Genomic DNA, 11,678 nt, shown 5'->3' with positions numbered 1-11,678 from the left:
AAGATCTTCAGTCTTTTCAAATAATCAGTTTAGAGTATGTTAACAATATACTATAAAATGGTATATTTGTATGACCCTTTGCATGCCATTTGAAAGTGGTAATTGGTAAGATGAGAGAGGGAATTTTATGAGGATTGTCTGTAGAAAATAGAGAATCTTAGGGCTTCCATGCTGTATCCTAAGGTATGGATAAAATAAGGAATTGTATCTCTTAAATAACTTTAATTTTATTGAATATAATTTTCTGCATAAACCTTTATGACCAATCTTAATCTCATGGAACAGACTTAATAGTTAAAGAAAAAAATAAACAAACTGATTTCAGAGTTAGGAGATCTGTGGTTCAGCCCTTCACTGGCTGAATGACTTGGGCAAAATCATTATTATCCATATCCTTATTGGTAAAGTAAGGAGGTTTTATTATGTCATTTCTGACTTTTACTCTGTTTATGAGTCTAAAATATTGATAACCTTCTCAGTCATGTCAAACTTCTTTATTAAGTTGCAAAATCTGAAATAGATCAATTATTTCAAATATTTGGGTGTGTTATGGTTAAGGCTGTCGGATGTTAAATTATAACAAAAATAATAGAGCTTCTACTTCTCTATCTCAATCTCAGATACTTCTATCCCATCATTAAATATAGGAAATCATAATTGTTGTTTTCCTAGGTGCTGTGCTCTTCTCACTCTGTACTTTCTCTCTAGGATATCTCACCCTTGGACATGCGTGGTAAGCAGAAGTCTAAGGTGGCCCCCAAGATTCCCACCCCCTAGTATACACATGCTGTATATTCCTCACCCCTTAGTATAGGTGGGACTTGTGAACATGATGGAGGATTTCACTCCTATGATTAAGTTATGCTAAATGGCAAAGGAGAAAGAATTTTGCAAATATAATTTAGATCCCTAATAAGTTGGCTTTTGGTTAATCAAAAGGGATATTAGCTTGGTCAGCCCTGACCAAATCGAGTGAGCCCTTGAAAATTCAGAGATTCAAATTGTCTAGAGATTTGAATTGAGAGAGCTTTGAAATGAGAGAGATTGGAAGCTCTCTTGTTGACCTTTCAGAAGCAAACTGCCATGTTCTGGAGAGGGTCACATGGCAGGAAACATTAGGTGGCCTCTAAGAGCTGAGGGTCTCAGTCCCATGATCACAAAGAACTGAATTCTGCCAGCAACCAGTGAGTTTGGAAGACGACCCTGAACCTCAGATTAGATTGCAGTCCTGGCTGACACTTTGACTGCAGCCTTGTGAAACCCTGAGCAGAGGACCCAGTTTATCCCTGCCTGGACTGCTGACTCATGGAAACTGACATAATAGATGGATGTTATTTTAAGCTGCTGAATTGTAGTAATTTGTGATGAAGCAGGAGAAAATTAATTCAACATGATTTCAGTTATCACTAGATGACTCATAAATTTATATATCCAACAAGACCTTCTCTTGCATATCCAACTGTCTATTTGACCTCTTCTCATGGCTGTCTCAAAGGTATTTCAGGTTCAGTGTGCTCAGTACCAGACTCATGTTCATTACTCTTGAGCCAAGTTCAGTGAATAGCATTTATTATCCCTCAGGTTGAGAAGCAAAAAACTTAGGAGTCATTTTTTTATACCTTTTTCAGATTTATACTTTATATCCAATGCATCAAAAATTCCAATTTATTTCACTTCCTTGTGGAAAGTACTTTAGTCTGATTCACTCAACATCTACTCTATCCCCATCAAATATGCCTTCCTTTACTTTCAAGGATGACAAGCTAAAGATAACATTTATTTTTCTTTGTAGCTGAGATTTCTCATGACACTTAGCTTCTGTGAGACAGATGAATTTATGTGAATTTGGTAAGATGAGCAGTGAGAAGTGGCAGCCGTGTATGAGAAGTACAGACCATCTAGCAAGCATGTTGAGGAGATGATTGGTTTTTCTGGGGCAGCTATGGCAGGAGCTGTACTATCTGGTCCTTAGCATCTTGAGGGCCGTGACTAGAACAGTTCCACTAGAACAATCAGTCTTGTGTGGTTGGATGTTTCTCTTTGTTGCAATGTTTCTGGCAGTGGAGCATTACATCTTGGTGATTTGACCCTTTTAGAAATTCTGTAAGTTACCTAATACCTTGAGATATATCTCTTTTTTGCTTACAATAGATTAAGTGAAAGGATATATATTTTTTAAAAGCCAGCTAATCTATCTTTTCTCTCCATCTCTACCGCCATTACCACCATATTATTACAAGTTTTCATTATTTATGGCATGAACTCTAGCAATAGCCTCTTAGCTGGTTAACCTCTGTATTCACCATGCCCTCTTATAACCCTTATAATCCACTCTCTACTCTTCAGCCTGAATGACCTTTCCACATGTAATCCTCTCCCACTTAAAACATCTCCCCATTGTTTTCTGGATAAAGACCCAAATCTTCAGTAGCCTATAAAGCCTGGCCCTTACCACTCTCTATCCTAATTTTGTACTTCTTTTTCCCTTAGTCACCACTCCAGCTGGCGACTTTTAGTCTCTTGTAGGTACCGTGCACCTCACCTGCACAGGTCTTTGCATACAACTTGCTTCCTCAAGGAAGGCTCTTCCTTCCCAACTTTACCTAATTAACATCACTGTGTGATTTCCAGATCTAAGCTAAATCCTCAAGGAAGCCTTTGCTGACTTCCCTACCTTGGTCAGTTATCTCATATGCTTTCTTGTGCCGTCTGCTCCTTAGGAATTCCGGTTTGCAAAGTTGCAATTTTATATTTGTGTCATCATTCGACTAACAATTGCTTTTCCCAGTATATGGTCAATACCATAGGAACAGGTACTTTTTGGTTTTGCTTTCATCATATTCCCTCCACCTAGCATAGGATTTGGTACATGGTAGGTACTCAATAAATATTTGCTGAATAATGAATAAATGAAGCATTTATAATGTTCTAGGTGTTTTTCTAAGCGATTTATACTCAGTTTATCCTTAACAAAAATATTATGAACCAGGTAGGATTATTCTGTCAGTTAGGATAAGCTAGGCAATGCTGTGGTAACAGATAACCCCCAAATCCAGAAATAACATCACCTAATGCTTCATGCTTACGCTTCACGTATAATTATGGTTAGCAGATAGAAGTCTTTGTCATAGTTACTCAGGGAACCAGGTCAAATGCCCCATCTTGACACATGCTTCCACAATTATTGCATCAGGGAGGATAAATGATGGAGAATCATGTACCAGCTTTTAAATGCTTCTGTCCAGAAGTGTCACACCAGGGCAAAGCAAGTCACCTGGCCATGTCTAATGGCAAGGGGCAGAGATGTACATTCATTTCAGGTGCCTGGCAGGAAAAGAATCAGAAATATTGGTGGTTGGATAAAATATTGGTCTACCACATTTATTATTCCCATTTTATAAATGAGTAAACAGACATAGAGAGAAGCAACTTGCTTGAAAGTGAAGAAGCCAGGGTTTGAATCTGGGAAATTTGACTTCCTCCTCCCCCACCTAGAGTTCTATGTTCTTCTTCTTTGTCCACATTGGGACCTAAACATTCATGAGAATTCTAGGAACAAACGGTTAACCATGTTTCTATCATTGCTTTTGCTCCCAAAAGAGAGGAGTGAAGCCAGTTGCTGCTCTAGCCAGAGTTTCACTCCCTGAAGATAACAAAAATGAAGACTTTTTTTTTCAGGAAGACCCTGGCCAGAAGCTGATACACCAGCAGTCTTTTTTTTTTTTTTCCTCTGTTCTTTTGAAAGAGTCCACTTCTACCACCCTTATATAAAAACACTGTAGATAAAGAATGATTTTGTCAAGTCTATGTAGCCAAATGTTATCCTGAAACAGAAACTTTAAACAAAGCTGATCTTATTAGAGTCTTTTTCTGGTTGTCTTTACCTTTGGTTTGCAAAAGTCTGTTATGCTTTCTATTTTTTCAATCAGAAAAACATTTCCTTGGGCAATGTTACTTTGGACTATTAAATGAGTTTGAGAAGATGATGAATAATTGTCTCTGAATCTCTAAGTTCATTTGGGCTTTTATGAAAATAAAATCCAAAACTAGTATTTTACATAATAGAGTAAAGCAAAAAAGTTAGTTTTGTTTTTTGGGTTTTTTTTAACCATGGGATAAGAGGAATAAGAGGGGGAGGTTTGAGTGTGTTTTTATTAGCTTTTGATTACTATATAAAATAAATTTGTGATTTTGACTCATGACTTATTAGGATTTATTTTGTCAATACAGAAAATACTTTTTTCAAAATACAGAATTTCAAGCAAAGAAATATATAAACCTTACTAACTCCGATCTCAATTATTTAAGGATATGGTTTGTTACGTATTCAATGAATATTTGGTAAACATTAGTATTTTGCTGAAACGGTCATATTACCTGCTAACAATATCTTCTGTGCTCACATTAGAGTAATTTTTCTTACTTTTCTTCCCTTGATAACAAAGAGAGATGAATTATAATTATTCCTATATGTAAATGTTTATCAAATGAAGTTTGCTGCTTATTATAGGAATACAAATATTACAGTAATTGAATAACATATCTGGGACATATTTTCACTAGGAATAGAAAAAGAATAAATAAAGCTCAATAAAACATGGTAATACTGAAGAAATTATTTGCATACATGTGTTCATTTGTTGCTAGCATACTTTTTTTGTAGTTTGAATTCCTAATTTACACAGGTACATTTTTAATGGACCAAATTGTAAGACTATTTATTTTAAAATATTTATCCTTAGGTAAATGCTAAAATAACTAGCAAAACCTCACAAAGGACTAAAATAGCTCTGCAATAAAGCCTTATAGTCCAGGCTTCAGTGTTTCCTTCATAGAAAAAGCAGGCAAATGTGCCATTTTTCCTCTCCATGGGGAGAGGAATATATCTGAGAGATCAGGTTGTCTTTTCTGAGTGACATTGTCAGTACCTGGTACTCCAGAATTCTAGGTGCCAGGACCAGGTTAAATCTCAGCTAAACATAGGAGACTCCCACTGAAATGAGCCAGAGAGATATATGAGCATCTTATCCAAGCAGAATGATCTTTCCTCTCTGCCATGGAGCCTGATTTTGAGCATACTTACATACCTCTGTAGAACATTTGGCTATTTAACCATTTGAGAAAATTGCATAAAAATCTGATGGTGTGTTTTGAAGAGAAGTTTAATCTCACCTTCTCTAGTATTAATAAAATTCCCTTCTTCCTTCTGAAATTAACTCCCCAGAAGATATTTACAGTGTGCTTCTGTTTTGTTACCTGATGCTGCTAGCCCCTCCTCTATTTTAGTTTAGCTAAGGCTTCCCACTTTAACACTGTTCACAGGCCAGCGTATCTGTTTCTCATCTCTATTTGTCTCTGTCTCTATCTGTCTGTCTGCCTCTCTATTATATCTCCTTTCACATGACACTAGACTCTGCAAACCACCCCCCCACCTTGGAAATGAGACTACTTCCTTTTAAGTGATCCTGGGGTCTGTGGCATGTAAAAACAACTGAGAACAAGGTAGTGTGTTCTGTTGTAAAGATACATAAAAGCCATAAAACACCAGAGCAGGGGGTGGGGTGTATGTGTATGAGTAGGAGAAGAGGGTGCTGAGTTTTGCGATGTGCTGTTTCCCTCTAGATCTGTTTTTTAAAAGTCACTTCTGGCCCTTTGGCCAATCTGCACTTAATTACCTGTTCCTGCCCTATTCCCCAGACAGTGTGGCCAGTCAATTCCCCATTCCCTCTGCGAGACCCAGCTCTGGGGCTGAGCTGATGCATTACAAAAGCCTTGTGGACCGAAAAAATGTATGTGTCTGATGGGGTTTTCCCTAAGTGGTCAGGATGCCAACCACAGTCCTGATCATTTTAAATGGCTCGCGATCTGAGGATGGGGAGATGCTCATTAGCGGCTGTAGGATCCCGATATCAGGAACAGATTGAACCAAGATGCTCTGCCAACACAAGCATTAATAGAAAAGAGCGTGTCAATAAAAGTTCCCAAGATGAAGCCATAGAATGAGGCACTTATGGACGATTATAAACATTTTGCCCCGTGGTGACTCTCCTCTATCAAACCTACTCCAAGCCTGATAAGCGCTGCCTCTTTAGGGGTCATTAATTTCCCTGAAAATTTAAACAGCTGTCACTTGTGATCCTCCTCAGGTGCTCATGTGGGAGAGATTAGCCTGTGTTTATAAGCCAGTCTGTTCATTAAGCTCCTGCCCATGTGGAACCCCCTCCACAGGCCTGCAGATCGCCCACAGATAATTGGGGGCAGCAGCGAATTACACAGAGGCATTGCAGGCGGCAAGAGTGGTGTGGCCTTATTAATATCAGCTGGGGAGAGTGCACCATTTTAATGATTTCCAATAAACCGAAGCAAGCCCTCAGAGTTTCACAAGCATTTGGGCATGACAGTTAAAAGGACTATACAGGTTTGGGTTTCCTGTAGCTACTATCAACTTCTTTCTCATTAACACTGAAAATCTTGGTTTAACCGTTTGCGATGCAGTGATTCTTCCGTGGTCAGCTTCTAAGGTCAAGTTACTTCTGGTACTTTTAATGCCTACTGCATCTTCTGGCAGATTTATTGGCTCTTATAGTAAGAAACAGATACTTCATGAAGCTATGTGGCTCCAATGTAGCACATCTGGGCTGTGTTTCTAAATCAAGATACTCATGTTTTAAATAGCATTCTCCAATTATATAATCTTTTAATGAAATTTGGTATACCGTATTTCTGTATTCTCGGACATTAATAAGTTCTTGTAAACTAATAAAAAATGTTATATTTTAACATTTTTAACAGGAGTTCAAAACTTGCTGAGAAGTCTTTGTTTGGAAGAACTTTAAATGTATTGGACATTTTCCAGCCCAATCAACATGTAAAGAAAATACGTAGGGCTATTTTAAAAATTGATGACACTTTTTTTTTTAGTAATAGAATTCTATAAGCGTAGAAATATTTCCAAATACCTTTTTCAAAATGCTGTCTCCATTACAAGATTTGCTTTTGAAAAGTAATCACTCATCCAACTTCAAATCCAACAGACAGACTATATGTGTTTATTTTATTTATTTTTTATTTTTTTATTTTATTTTTTTTTTGGTGGTACGCGGGCCTCTCACTGCTGCGGCCTCTCCCGCTGCGGAGCACAGGCTCCGGACGCGCAGGCCCAGCGGCCATGGCTCACGGGCCCAGTCCCTCCGCGGCACGTGGGATCCTCCCGGACCGGGGCGCGAACCCGTGTCCCCTGCATCGGCAGGCGGACTCTCAACCACTGCGCCACCAGGGAAGCCCTGTGTTTATATTTTTAAAAAATCTTCTTGGGAGGACACTATGGGCAGTCATCATAATCACAGTAAAAAGTTTGGCAAATTTTACACATTTAAAGAAATATATTCTGTCTTTAAGTTCGACAGTTCTTTTAAGAACTTTGCCGTGAGCTAGCAAGCAAAACTTTGAGAGCCAAAGACTTTCTTGATTTTTCCTACCTCATGCAGTATATTCTAAAAATTCCATTATTTTAAAAAGGCTTATTTCTACAGAACGTATGATGCTTTTGACATTCTATGTCTTGAAGGGCATCTCTGGCTTTCATTTCTTTGCTACCACACTTGGCTTATGAATGAGGCAGGAAGCAGTCCCTTGTACAGGGCTATCTCTGTAAGCTTAACCTTGAAGTCTTATAGTCTAGTAGAGGCAGTGGCTTCAGCAATGGCAATGACTGTATTATACAGTTGTATAAAGCGTTGTTTTATTAAAGAATTTTTGTGCTATTGAGAATCTACCTTCTCTGTTTCATCTTTCCTTTGATAGCTTATAAAAAGAAGTAGTTCTTTGTGTATTTCGTTTAAACAAAATCTGACAGATATTATAATCTGTGCATGAGGGAATATTACTCTGCTCATCCAACTCATAGCAAACCTCTTACACTTCATAACATGATCTGATGGTTGATTGGCTAAATCTTTAACAATGCTTTCTATGCACCTTCCAAATCTATTTGTTGATAAAGGAGTGCTTTGTAGCTTGTTCAGTATATTGATTTCTATAAATTGTATCATACATTTTTATTAGGAAGAAAAAGTTTTTCCCCAATTGTATGTGGCTTTCACTATTAACTAAGGAATCACAGAAGTGGCTCCTAAATACTGATCATTAAGTTTAGTAAAATGTTATAAACTGGTGGCTTGAGGATAGCATGGCTTTAAACATTGCTGAAAAAAATGATTATGCTATATTTTACATTTTTACATCATGAGTTAATATCTTAATGTACAATGTGCCTTAACATGAGACTCATTGTGGCTCATTGTGTGATGAAAATTGTGGCTGTTCATTGTTAAAAATAATGAAAGAAAACCCGTATTTCAAATAGCGTTCTTGATAATTTTGAAGTTTTCAAACGGATCTTTTTACACAGGACCAGATGATTTTTTAAAAATATATAATGTGGTTGATTAAAAAATAATACTAGGAGCTGAAATATTGATTTTGCCATTTTCTGGTGGTTTGCTTGTCTTTAAATTACAAGCATTTTTCAATCCATGGGTTATTTGCTGAAACTTTTTAATCTGCTTGACATTTTGTGAGGCTAGATTGATTGAAAACCCAATAATTTTTTAATTCATTTAACTGGATCCACAAAAATTATAATAGAATACACTGGAAACAAGCACATGAGGCAGTACATTGCTGTCACCCCTGATGTGTTTTGAAACTAGTCCCTTTTTTATTTCTAGATATCTTGCTCATTGCATGTGGCAGAAGTCTCTGCATACTGACTGAATAAGGGGAATGGTGTTGATCCATGTAATAAAGTGTAGTTACTTTCTTATTGCTTAGATAAAAGATAAAGTTCTAATATTTTTCCCCACACTATAACAAATTATCTTCCTTAATGCCACTTTGGGGGCTACTCCTGGAGAGAAGAGTATCTTTGCCTCTCATTCCTTTACCAAGCAGAGGGTCTTTGTGACAGGATGGGCAATGATAGACTTCGGTTAGAGGTTTTCTCTCTTTGTGGATCAGCTTTGATCTTAGGAGATAAAAATATATAATCACAATGTAAGTCTTCTGGTGATACTCCTATTGCTATATCTAAAATGAAAAAGAAGTTGGAGGTTTGAAAATATTTATTATTGGAAATATAGTAAATATAGCTGAATGCTGCATATTCCATGTATATATATGTGAGGGAGAAACTCACTTTTTTAAAAGACTTCTAAGATGATCTGGGCTTGCCTAAATAAAGTAAGAGATTCCCCAGGGAGCAAGTGACATCTGTGTTCTTTCATTTTGTTTACACTAATGAACAATGAATGGAAGAACCCCCCTGCCCATTTCAGACTCATTGAAAGACTGACTCCCTTTTAAATAGAATATGGCTTTTATACAATAGTAGAAAATTTTGTTTTCTTTCTGGCTGCTTTGAAAGAAAAGACCCAAGACTCAGGTGTATATATGAAATATCTTACTTTTTAAAAAGTGAAATTTAATTAGTAACTAGACAGTTTCGTGTATTCAAAGAACAGAAGTAGTTGTTTGGGCAGGGGTCCTGTTCACCCTGATGGACACACTGATAAGGCAAAAAAGTACTCAGGAGGGATCAACCTATATTCTGAGGGTTAGAAGGAAACAACTGGATCTGTATTTGGAAATTTTTTTTTTAATTTTATTTTACTTATTTTTATACAGCAGGTTCTTATTAGTTATCTATTCTATACATATTAGTGTATATATGTCCATCCCAATCTCCCAATTCATCCCACCACCAGCACCACCACCCCCACTTTCCCCCCTTGGTGTCCATATATTTGTTCACTACATCTGTGTCTCTATTTCTGCCTTCAAAACTGGTTCATCTGTACCATTTTTCTAGATTCCACATATATGTGTTAATATACAATATTTGTTTTTCTCTTTCTGACTTACTTCACTCTGTATGACAGTCTCTAGGTCCATCCAAGTCTCTACAAATGACCCAATTTCTTTCCTTTTTATGGCTCAGTAATATTCCATTGTATATATGTACCACATCTTCTTTATCCATTCATCTGTCATTGGGCATTTAGGTTGCTTCCATGTCCTGGCTATTGTAAATAGTGCTGCAATGAACATTGGGGTGCGTGTGTCCTTTTGAATGATGGTTTTCTCTGGGTATATGCCCAGGAGTGGGATTGCTGGGTCATATCGTAATTCTATTTTTAGTTTTTTAAGGAACCTCCATACTGTTCTCCATAGTGGCTGTATCAATTTACATTCCCACCAACAGTGCAAGAGGGTTCCCTTTTCTCCACACCCTCTCCAGCATTTGTTGTTTGTACATTTTTTGATGATGGCCATTCTGACTGGTGTGAGGTGATACCTCATTGTAGTTTTGGTTTGCATTTCTCTAATAATTAGTGATGTTGAGCAGCTTCTCATGTGCCTCTTGGCCATCTGTTTCTCTTCTTTGGAGAGATGTCTATCTAGGTCTACTGCCCATTTTTTGATTGGGTTGCTTGTTTTTTTAATATTGAGCTGCATGAGCTGCTTGTATATTTTGGAGATTAATTCTATGTCCGTTGATTCGTTTGCAAATATTTTCTCCCATTCTGAGGGTTGTCTTTTCGTCTTGTTTATAGTTTCCTTTGCTGTGCAAAAGCTTTTAAGTTTCATTAGGTCCCATTTGTTTATTTTTGTTTTTATTTCCATTACTCTAGGAGGTGGGTCAAAAAGGATTTTGCTGTGATTTATGTCGAAGACTGTTCTTCCTATGGTTTCCTCTAAGAGTTTTATAGTGTCCGGTCTTACATTTAGGTCTTTAATCCATGTTGAGTTTATTTTTGTGTATGGTGTTAGGGAGTGTTCTAATTTCATTCTTTTACATGTAGCTATCCAGTTTTGCCAGCACCACTTATTGAAGAGACTGTCTTTTCTCCATTGTATATCCTTTCCTCCTTTGTCATAGATTAGTTGACCATAGGTGCGTGGGTTTATCTCTGAGTGCGCTCTATCCTCTTCCATTGATCTATATTTCTGTTTTTGTGCCAGTACCATACTGTCTTGATTACTGTAGCTTTGTAATATAGTGTGAAGTCAGGGAATCTGATTCTCCAGCTCTGTTTTTTTCCCCTCAAGATTGCTTTGGCTATTCGGGGTCTTTTGTGTCTCCATACAAATTTTAAGATTTCTTGTTCTAGTTCTGTAAAAACTGCCATTGGTAATTTGAGAGAGATTGCATTGAATCTGTAGATTGCTTTGGGTAGTATAGTCATTTTCACAATGTTGATTGTTCCAATCCAAATACATGGTATATCTCTCCATCTGTTCCCATCAGCTTTAATTTCTTTCATCAGTGTCTTATAGTTTTCTGCATACAGGTCTTTTACCTCGTTAGGTAGGTTTATTCCTAGGTATTTTATTCTTTTTGTTGCAATGGTGAAGGGGATTGTTACCTTAATTTCTCCTTCTGATCCTTCATTGTGAGTGTATAGGAATGCCAGAGATTTCTGTGCATTAATTTTGTATCCTTCAAATTTACCAGATTCATTGATTAGCTCTAGTAGTTTTCTGGTGGCATCTTTAGGATTCTTTATGTATAGTATCATATCATCTGCAAACAGTAACAGTTTTACTTCTTTTTTTCCAATTTGTATTCCTTTTATTTCTTTTTCTTCTCTCATTGCCATGGCTAGGACTTCCAAAAC

The sequence above is a fragment of the Physeter macrocephalus genome, chromosome 10 (genome assembly GCF_002837175.3).
Source record: "Physeter macrocephalus isolate SW-GA chromosome 10, ASM283717v5, whole genome shotgun sequence".
NCBI lineage: Eukaryota > Metazoa > Chordata > Mammalia > Artiodactyla > Physeteridae > Physeter > Physeter macrocephalus.
Note: the sequence above shows the minus strand (reverse complement) of the source record.